Genomic DNA, 11,802 nt, shown 5'->3' on the forward strand with positions numbered 1-11,802 from the left:
GATACTATATTGTATTACATTCTGGAAATGAATGAAAGTATTCTAGGGTACTGTTTTAAAAATCCCCGGAGCTCTCCTCTTTAGTCTAAGCTTAATTCTGGATCAATTCATTGTAGCTCTTCCGCTATCTAAGTGGTCCCTACACCATATAAGGTGGTTAGGGTTCCTTCCCATTTTTTTGACAGAGTTATGTGATATATTTGTGTTTCTTTTATCACAAGGTTGATTTTATCGTATAGCTCCTTTTGGACCTGATGACTTATTTCCATTTTGTGTCTGACATTCTCTCTTATCTCCCTTTGCCTGGTTTTGAAGTGACTCATATATTCTAATATATGTTTAGATTCATCTTTCTTTCTCCCAGATCTCCTTGGCATATTGAGCATGGTTCAGGGCTTCCTTCCGAAAAATAATTCAAATTTGGAAAACCCAGGGGTATGTTATCATTATCAAGAAATGGCGTTATGAACCTGGGCTTCTATGGGAATTCTCTGCGGCATATTATCAAGCCCATTATCGCCGCTTTAGCAGCAGTTTTCTGCCGCTAAAGCGGCGATAATTTTAATGCCGTGCTTAATAATATGCCCCCCAGTTCTTTTCTGCTCTTTACACAATATGTGGAATAGAGCTACCGGTAACAACAAATCCCATTTTCTTTTCTCAAGTTCCAGTAATTTTTTAAGGGTTTCAATGTGGCATTATACTGTTTCCCCGGGTCATCACTTTGTGGGTGACAAGCTGATGTTTTAATCTGATGTGTGCTTAATTGTTGGCATATCTGAGTCATTGGTTTAGAGGTGAAAAGAATTCCTTGGTCAGTTAGGATTTCCTCTGGGAACCCTACCCAAGAGAATATCTCAATTATGGCTTTGGCTATTTGAGTGGTATTCAGCTGATGTAGGGAAACGGTCTCAGGATACCTCATTGCATAGTCAACCATGAGCAACACATATCGATGCCCACTCCAGGATGGAAAAAGGGTCAGTATGACGTCTATCAATACTCTCGAAAAACGTTCTTCTATACTGGGTAATGGACATAAAGGGGCGCTAGGAGGTTGATATTAGCTTGTTTTTTGCATATGGCACATTTTCCACAATATGTCTTGATATGATTATATGGCCCAGACCAATTAAAGATTTCGAGTATGGGTTTTTCAATATTATCTCTAATGAATGACCCCCTAATAAATGACTATGGACCAGGTACCTTATCTTTTCCCTAAATGGTTTGGGAACAAAAAGCTGGATTGGTTGGGTCTTTCCCTCCTTCCTATATAATAGGACATTTCACTTAAAGAATTGTGGGCCTTTCTCCTCCCTGGTCTACCAAACTCCCTGCTCCCTCACATGCATTCCACAGTAACTCTTAGCAACTGAGCACGACCCTGACCAGAGTGTCTTAATAAGGTTAATTGTTTGCTTTTAAAGCACTCTTACATTTCAAACACTAACATTAAGGCCCATATGTACGAAACTTCCATTTTGTATTTCCTAAATAGTGAATCCTAATAAATTGCTATTTTGGAAATACAAAATGGATGTACTAAAATAGCGATTTCCTAATAGTGATTCCTACAGAGTCGCAATCGCTATTAGGAAATCGCTATTTAGGAAATGCAAACACATTCGTTCCTATAGGCCTAAGGCCCAGAGGTAGGGATGGTTTTGCATTTACAAATTTACAATTTCCTTGTAGGAAATTGCAAACTAGGAAATGCAAAATAATTTGTACTTATGGGCCTTAGGCCCCCCGCAAACAAAGGGTATAAAAAATGGTGCTTGTGCAGAATACTCAAATGCCCCCAGGGCAATGGTAAATATGCATATGAGCTGCATTTTTACAAATTTCCCCTGGTTGCCATCGGATTTGATTTGATGGTAATAGCATTTTCTAAATGCCCATTTCTCAATTAGGATATGCTATGTACATGGGGTTAGGAAATGGCAAATAGGAAATCACTATTTATGATTTCCTATTTTGGGAATCACAAAATTAGATTTCTGCTTGGTAGAAATCGCATTTTGCGACACCATTTCTCCTTTTGTACACATGGAAAGACTGTCTAGCATTTCTTAAGGGTCCGGAATTGCAATTCAGTCTGTTAAGAAATGCTAAATAGCTCAGTACATAGGGGCCAAAATACTTACTGTAGTTGAGTCAATCGGCCTTGTTGCAAACGCCCAGAGATATTTTCTTTCCCGTACCCTGCTGTCGATCTCCATAACAAAATAGGGTTTGTATATCTGTCTCAGTCCTCGTGTGCTTCTCTTAAATGGCTGAACCTATGTTCAAGTTCAAATTCCAGGAGTGAATCTAAGCACGTGTCAGGCCTAATGGTATATGAAATGAACTATTATACTTAATCCACTTGTGTCTAACGTGTTTGAGGGCTTTATTTATTGAGTTTGAAGCATGGAAGCATTCTTTTCTCCACAATTGGCAGGTTGTATGCCGTTTGCGAACGAATACGGAGGATTCTTACACTACAGTGTGTCAGATACCCTCTTTTATTAGGAGAAGAATCCATATATTTCTCCCTAATTCTGGAGTACTATTTTATCAAGTTCGAAAGGCATATCTGATTTATGGTGATAGGAATTTGATATTTGTGTGGCAAACTAATTTTTCGAGATCTTCATTCTTTTCGAGTTTATAAAAGAATACCTACAATACAGGCAGAATATTCACTTCATGCATATGCACAGAAAAAGGTGCAAATTGATTTGACCTGTAAGTTTGAATGCTCAGACACACAATTGCACTGTTCCCATTCCACATCCTTAAACCACTAGCTTATTTTGTAGCGTGTACTTATTTCGTTCTTTAGTTTCGTGTAAGGAGGATTCCTGCTCTCTACTGTATTACTTGTAAAGCGCTTTGATACCCATCCATCAGAAACCCTAGCATCTTACCTTCTCATCAGAATCCAGGTGTCATTGACATTAAGTAGGCTGATTCTCCATGAGGGCACCAGAGTGGCAGATCCCAACTGAGTCTGCAAAATCCTGTTACACAGTGGATGGGCACAACCTGCATCTTCCCCCAAGTCTCCTGCTGCACTCACTACTGTCACAACTATTAACCTCTAATCTTGGGTTCTGGGGTAGCGTGCTACTCACCGCAAAGCACTTGAACGCCTCGTCAGTGACAGTAAGCTCTATATAAATGCAATTTACTATTACAACCCTTAACGCCATTTGTACTGTCGGCATGCTTGATGCACTAGCGCTGTGCTTGGACCCTCAGCCTGAGGCAGAGTTGGAAAGAGGGGGGTGGTAAACAGGAAGAGGATAGGAGGAGTCAGGTAGGGATTGAGAGAAGTAGAGAGGAGAGTTTAGTAGGGATCTCCAACACAGAAGCATGTATGTAATTAAAATAAAGAAGAATTACATCTCAGATTAGTGGTGTCTGTCTTCATTAAAAATCGACAACTGGTGACAAGGGTGGTCAACGTCCGCAGTCTCTTCATATCTGCAGTGCTGCCGCCATAACTGCTGTGTGCCACCTCTGTGCCTTCCTTGGTCTGTGCTACCGGTGCCATCTTGGATCCTCCTGGCAGCAGGAGCCCACCCTGTTCTTCACCAGGGGCTTGTCTGCGATGTACTGGCTCTCTCACCCTTCCTTGCAACAGGAGCCCCCCCTGCTCATCCTTTCCTGCTGTTCCCCACGGAACAAAGCTCCCCCCCACACAGGAAGTTTGGCTGCACCTGCACCAGTGAGAGTCTGGTCTCTTTACACACTGCCCGCTGGCCTGCCTGCCATACCTTCTGCTTCAACGTAAGCAAGTCTCCCTCTTCTGTCCTCCTCGATGCATTCTGCTGCACTACTGAAGCCTGCACCAGTCTCTGTTCCGAGCGTCCATTTTTAAGTCAGGCATCATATACAGGAACATTGCTTTATCCTGGTGACCCTCTTAAAGTCAGGTACCCATGCTCCTGGCAGCCTCGACATATGTCTGGGGACAGGCAACACATGCACAAATGTTTTTCCCTCCAGACCCAATCATTTTAGCACCTGCCTGATCCCTGACCTCCCACTTCACCAAATCGGAAGAAATTCCTTTGCTACATACTTTTGCTCCTCTTGCGGCTCACCCTGGCTGTCTCTGAACAGTACACAACTTAAATACAATTAAAATATTAATTTGTATTCCTCATTCGCCTCCAACCCCAGACAACTAGAAGGTTCGGAAGTCGCCACTGTTACTCAATATTGAGAAATGGACCCTCTGGGGATATACCCCGGGTCTGTCGCCCGACTACCTGACAAACACCCTTCATGTTGCTGACCTCTCGTTGTCATGGACAGGGTGGTCGCACTCTCTGCTGATTACTCGTAACCGATGACTATTGCTGAAAGCTCACCAAAAATGGAACCTGAGCACCCATAAACGCGAGGCCTAGCTCAGTCTGAGAGCTTCTCATGAGTCTTAATCATAGGATCGGAAAGGATTAACTGGAAAAGGATAACTAACTAATGCTTAAACCAGGAGACCAATTAATCAAACAATCCCATATGGCTTTCTTTCTATTGCTTTTTAGTCTGGCCAAGTCTGTCCGGGAGGTTTTATACAAGGAGGACAACCAATCTGAGTATGTATGCGGTGTGACCTCAACCCATCTCTTACATATTACTCGTCTAGCCAACAACATAGAGTAGAATAAGAAGCTCCTGCTCAAGCCTATGATTTCACTTGATATGCCAAAGATAAAGAGACCGAGAGAAACTTGTACTGGGAGGCCCAAAATATCTGTTAAGCTGTTCCCTACTCTCTCCCAAAATTCTGGGATGGCTGGATGATGAAGGGAGGATTTAAAATTCCACGCTGCATCAGTTTTTCAGTCCCAGAACATGTGTATATCAGAGGCATTCACCATACTGCATGTTTTGCAACTGGCAGGGGGACCCTCAGCGATTTTAGAGAGTCTGGCAGGGGAAAAGTAAGCCCTGTGTATAGAAAACTAATGGTTTCTCCTTAACCAGGCTGGCTTTACAACTGTAAATAAAGTGTTAAAAGAAATGTGCCATAGATCTACCCAATCTATGTCTGGTATTGACGATCCTCACAGTTCTTCAGCTAGCCTAAAATCCCCATCAATAGCCTCCTCAATAGACCAGTAAAAGAAAGATACTTCTCTCTGCCCTGCCGGTCTCTGTACCAGTTGCTCTTCTAATGCGTTCCCTATACCTATAGGTTTTTTCAGACTCTGGGACCAACTCTTTAATTGTAAATATTCAAACCTAGACATACCCTCCTACAATTTATCATTTAGTAGTGCCCAAGGTAAAAGTGAACCCTCAAAAGCCAAGTCTCCCCACACCAGGAACCCAGCTGTTTTTAGAGGGGCTACCAATTTATCCTTCAAATGCCCGGGGGTCCCGGAGAATCCCACAGTGGGGCCAGACTTGAAAAGTAGCCTAAACCCATGCATTGTTTGATTCTAGCCCATAAGCGAGCCATGCTCATTAAGACCTTCAGCCTTATCTTCTTAAAAATGTTCTGGTCTCCATATTTGAACAGAAAGACCTCCTTAGGTACCCCCACCTGATCTAACATAGCCGAAAACATTACCCCCCTCGCTGAGAAATCTGGAGATTTCAACAACATTTTTGAATGTGTCAGTTGGAATGCCCAAGCGTAGTTCTGCAAATCTGGTAATGTCAGGCCCCCTTGTTCCCTCCTACGTCTTAGTTTTTTCCAGGATATCCTTATAGCTTTATAGGCCCACACGAATGAATTAATAGATTGCTGAAGTTTAGTTTAGTGTCTCAAAAAGTAAAGCAATGGTGTTGAAAAGAAAAGTAATTTTTGGGAGGATTACCATCTTAATTAAATGGATTTTCCCCAAAATACTCAAAGGAAGATGAGCCCAAGATTTCAAAAGTTTCTGGCATTCATTTGACACATTCACCAGATTGGTCCCAGGGATCTTGTGTATATTCTGGACGATCTTTACTCCCAGATATCTCATCTCGTTCTTAGTTTGGTATCGACACCCTGGCAAGTTCCATGCCATTATCTCGGTCTTACCCGCATTAACCTTGTATCCTGAAACTAAACCAAAATCCTGTGCTAAGCGTATAACATGGGGATAAGACACCTCCAATTCTGATGAAAGAATTAGTACATCATCAGCATACAGGGCTACCTTCCTCTCCTATGCTCCGCATTTGAATGGTGTAATAATCATCTCCTCCCTGAGACGTTCAGCAAAAGGCTTTATATACATATTAAATAGGAGTGGGGAAAGGGGGCAGCCCTGTCTGGTTTCTCTTTTAATCTTAAAGGGTTTGGTCAAATTCCCATTGAACAAAAGCCTCGCTGAAGGATCATTATATAGAAGATTGATAACTGGAACAAAGTTTGGCCCGAAGTTGAACTTCTCCAACACCGCAGCTAAGTAGTTCCAATTGACCCTATCAAATGCCTTGGTAGCGTCTAGTGTCATTGCTGCCAAAGTGAGTGAAAAGGTGGAGGCGAAATCAATGGCACCTATGAAATCATGAGTAAGATCAAAAAGATTCCTACCTCTCATAAAACCCTTTTGATCTGCATGTAGCAAATCACCTGCCACCACTCCCAATCTGCCGGCCAGAATTCTAGTAAAAACCTTATAGTCAGTATTCAAAAGTGAAATAGGTCTATATGACCCACAATTGACTGGAGGCTTCCCAGGTTTTAAAATCAGTGTTATGGTGGCTTCTCCCCAGGAGGTAGCGGGCCTCATTCCTTCAAGCAATATTTTATTAAAAAGGGTTGTCATTATGGGAATGATCCCTTCTCCCAAGAATCTATATAATTCTACCTGAATGCCATCTGGCCCAGCGGCCTTACCCGCCTTACAGGCAGAAATGGCCTTCCTGACCTCCTGTTGAGATATTTCTAGATCTAGGTTTCCTCGTTGGGAAGCACTCAAAGTTGTTAGGTTGAGCTGATTTAGCCATTCCCGTGCACAATTGCTATCTACCTCATTCCCTTCATTATACAGATGTTGAAAATAGGTAAAAAAGGCTTCTCCAATCTCTTCGTCACTAAGTGCTGGTGAATTAGAACATTCATTATCGACATGTTTCATTAAATTTCGTACCCTGTCCATTTTGGCCTTCCAAGCCAGGAGTTTGCTAGCCCCCTCACCGTATTCAAAATGGGCGAGCCTACTAGCTTCCCATCGTTTTGAAATCCTGGTCTGAATAATATCTTCTAAGTGATATTTCAAAGTTTTCAATTTCTTTGCATGTTTCTGGCATGTTACTTGGTCAACCTCACTATTGATCAACCTTTCAACCCCTATCATTTTGCATTCAATGTGTGCAATTCTCTCCCTATATTGCCTATTCTTGTAAGAGATCCTACTTGTTACTACCCCTCTCAAATAAGACTTCAAGGTATCCCAGACCACCAAAATCTCTGCCGAACTTTTGTTTGTATTTAGGAAAAACTCAGTCTCCTGAGTAAAATAACAAGCTTCTGATTCTTCTAGAAGAAGTGTACGATCAAATGTCCACACTCTCGGGTTGTTCCTTTTCTACTAAGTTAACCCCTTCGCTGCTAGGCCTTTTCCCCTCCTGTGCTAAGCCCTTTTTGGCCTATTTGAGGTAGTGCGCGCTTAGGCCCCTGTAACTTTTTGACCACATTAGGTATCCACGCCAAATTTGCGTCCTTTTCTTCCAACATCTTGGGGATTCTAAAGGTACCCAGGGTTTGTGGATTCTCCTAGAGGGTTCCCAGAAATTAGTCAAAATACAGCAATTTTTTTTTTTTTTGTGAAAAATGTGAAAAACGGGCTGCAAATGAAAGCTTCTGGGTTTTTCTCTGCAAATGGTATCAAAAAAGGGTTTGTGGGGCTGAAATCACAATTTCTCCAGCTTTTAGGGAATGACAGACTTTTGTTAGAAAACCAACATTTTTTACACAGTTTTGGCATTTTTCTGGGACATACCCTATTTTTGCTATTTTTTGTGCTTTCAACCTCCTTCCAGTTAACGGTAGAAAAGGGTAACAAAACAATAATGGATCCTGGAAAGCTATACATTTTTGAAAAGTAGACAAAATTCTAAATTCAGCAAGGGGTCATTTGCGTAGATCCATCAAGGTTTCTTTATAGAAATTTACAGGCAAATATAGGAAAAATTAAAAATTTGTTGAAAAAAGCAGCCTCTTGAGTCAACGTTTTTACCTGTAACTTCTTCGAATTATGACATCTCTTTGAAAGCAATGTACCGTTACATCCGGTAGACCTTCCTGGTTGTGGGGACATATAGGACTTGTAGGTTCACCAAGAGCCCAACGAACCCAGAGTAGAAAAATGAGCAGCATTTTGTAATGTTTTTTTTTTTTGGTCCGGGTATATAGCAATTATTGTGGGAAAATGTATACTTGGAAAAATCGGTATGAAAGTCACCTATGTATTTCTGAAATGGGAACAAATTACAGAGTTCAGAAACAGTGCATATTTGCACATTTTCGAAATTGGGAATACTCATATTTGCATGACAATTATTGGTCATTTTTCAAAAGGACTTTTTTTTTACACAATGTCTTTCATTTGGAAGGGAGAAAAGCATCAAAAATCAATAGGTAATAACAGTTGCTTTACAAATTTGAACTACCCTAAGTCTCCCGAGAAAAATGGTACCTCACTTGTGTGGGTAGGCATAGTGCCCACGACAGGAAGTGGCTCAAAACCTAAGGTGAACACACCACATTTTCACACTGAAAATTTACACTTTTTTTGCAAAGAGTCTAGCTGTAGTTTTTGAACCCTAGCCCTGCCGGCACCTAGGGAAACCTAGCAAACCTATACATTTTTGAAAACTAGACACCCAGGGGAATCCAGGATGGGTTGACTTGACTGCCTCCCACCATGGTCTGTTACCCAGAATCCCTTGCAAACGTAAAAAATTGACAAAAAAAACACATTTTCCCCACATTTCTGTGATGGAAAGTTCTGGAATCTGCGTGGATCCACAAATTTCCACCCACCCTGCGTTCCCCAAAGTCCTACGAGAAAAATGGTACCTCACTTGTGCGGGTCGGCCTAGTGCCCGCGGCAGGAAACGGCGCAAAACGCAACGTGGTTTTGCAGTGAAAAATGACCCTTTTTTTGGCAAAGTAACTAGCTGTAGATTTTGTACCCTAGCCCTGCCGGCACCTAGGGAAACGTAGCAAACCTATACATTTCTGAAAACTAGACACCCAGGGGAATCCAGGATGGGGTGACTTGACTGCCTCCCACCATGGTCTGTTACCCAGAATCCCTTGCAAACGTAAAAAATTGACAAAAAAAACACATTTTCCCCACATTTCTGTGATGGAAAGTTCTGGAATCTGCGTGGATCCACAAATTTCCACCCACCCCGCGTTCCCCAAAGTCCTACGAGAAAAATGGTACCTCACTTGTGCGGGTCGGCCTAGTGCCCGCGACAGGAAACGGCGCAAAACGCAACGTGGTTTTGGAGTGAAAAATGACCCTTTTTTTGGCAAAGTGACTAGCTGTAGATTTTGTACCCTAGCCCTGCCGGCACCTAGGGAAACCTAGCAAACCTATACATTTCTGAAAACTAGACACCCAGGGGAATCCAGGATGGGGTGACTTGACTGCCTCCCACCATGGTCTGTTACCCAGAATCCCTTGCAAACGTAAAAAATTGACAAAAAAAACACATTTTCCCCACATTTCTGTGATGGAAAGTTCTGGAACCTGCGTGGATCCACAAATTTCCACCCACCCCGCGATCCTCAAAGTCCTACGAGAAAAATGGTACCTCACTTGTGCGGGTCGGCCTAGTGCCCGCGACAGGAAACAGCGCAAAACGCAACGTGGTTTTGGAGTGAAAAATGACCCTTTTTTTGGCAAAGTGACTAGCTGTAGATTTTGTACCCTAGCCCTGCCGGCACCTAGGGAAACCTAGCAAACCTATACATTTTTGAAAACTAGACACCCAGGGGAATCCAGGATGGGGTGACTTGACTGCCTCCCACCATGGTCTGTTACCCAGAATCCCTTGCAAACGTAAAAAATTGACAAAAAAAACACATTTTCCCCACATTTCTGTGATGGAAAGTTCTGGAATCTGCGTGGATCCACAAATTTCCACCCACCCCGCGTTCCCCAAAGTCCTACGAGAAAAACGGTACCTCACTTGTGCGGGTCGGCATAGTGCCCGCGACAGGAAACGGCGCAAAACGCAACGTGGTTTTGGAGTGAAAAATGACCCTTTTTTTGGCAAAGTGACTAGCTGTAGATTTTGTACCCTAGCCCTGCCGGCACCTAGGGAAACCTAGCAAACCTATACATTTTTGAAAACTAGACACCCAGGGGAATCCAGGATGGGGTGACTTGACTGCCTCCCACCATGGTCTGTTACCCAGAATCCCTTGCAAACGTAAAAAATTGACAAAAAAAACACATTTTCCCCACATTTCTGTGATGGAAAGTTCTGGAATCTGCGTGGATCCACAAATTTCCACCCACCCCGCGTTCCCCAAAGTCCTACGAGAAAAATGGTACCTCACTTGTGCGGGTCGGCCTAGTGCCCGCGACAGGAAACGGCGCAAAACGCAACGTGGTTTTGGAGTGAAAAATGACCCTTTTTTTGGCAAAGTGACTAGCTGTAGATTTTTACCCTAGCCCTGCCGGCACCTAGGGAAACCTAGCAAACCTATACATTTCTGAAAACTAGACACCCAGGGGAATCCAGGATGGGGTGACTTGACTGCCTCCCACCATGGTCTGTTACCCAGAATCCCTAGCAAACGTAAAAAATTGACAAAAAAAACACATTTTCCCCACATTTCTGTGATGGAAAGTTCTGGAATCTGCGTGGATCCACAAATTTCCACCCACCCCGCGTTCCCCAAAGTCCTACGAGAAAAATGGTACCTCACTTGTGCGGGTCGGCCTAGTGCCCGCGACAGGAAACGGCGCAAAACGCAACGTGGTTTTGGAGTGAAAAATGACCCTTTTTTTGGCAAAGTGACTAGCTGTAGATTTTGTACCCTAGCCCTGCCGGCACCTAGGGAAACCTAGCAAACCTATACATTTTTGAAAACTAGACACCCAGGGGAATCCAGGATGGGGTGACTTGACTGCCTCCCACCATGGTCTGTTACCCAGAATCCCTTGCAAACGTAAAAAATTGACAAAAAAAACACATTTTCCCCACATTTCTGTGATGGAAAGTTCTGGAATCTGGGTGGATCCACAAATTTCCACCCACCCCGCGTTCCCCAAAGTCCTAAGAGAAAAATGGTACCTCACTTGTGCGGGTCGGCCTAGTGCCCGCGACAGGAAACGGCGCAAAACGCAACGTGGTTTTGGAGTGAAAAATGACCCTTTTTTTGGCAAAGTGACTAGCTGTAGATTTTGTACCCTAGCCCTGCCGGCACCTAGGGAAACCTAGCAAACCTATACATTTCTGAAAACTAGACACCCAGGGGAATCCAGGATGGGGTGACTTGACTGCCTCCCACCATGGTCTGTTACCCAGAATCCCTTGCAAACGTAAAAAATTGACAAAAAAAACACATTTTCCCCACATTTCTGTGATGGAAAGTTCTGGAATCTGCGTGGATCCACAAATTTCCACCCACCCCGCGTTCCCCAAAGTCCTATGAGAAAAATGGTACCTCACTTGTGCGGGTCGGCCTAGTGCCCGCGACAGGAAACGGCGCAAAACGCAACGTGGTTTTGGAGTGAAAAATGACCCTTTTTTTGGCAAAGTGACTAGCTGTAGATTTTGTACCCTAGCCCTGCCGGCACCTAGGGAAACCTAGCAAACCTATACATTTTTGAAAAC

The sequence above is a fragment of the Triturus cristatus genome, chromosome 4_1 (assembly GCF_964204655.1).
Source record: "Triturus cristatus chromosome 4_1, aTriCri1.1, whole genome shotgun sequence".
NCBI classification, from domain to species: Eukaryota; Metazoa; Chordata; class Amphibia; order Caudata; family Salamandridae; genus Triturus; species Triturus cristatus.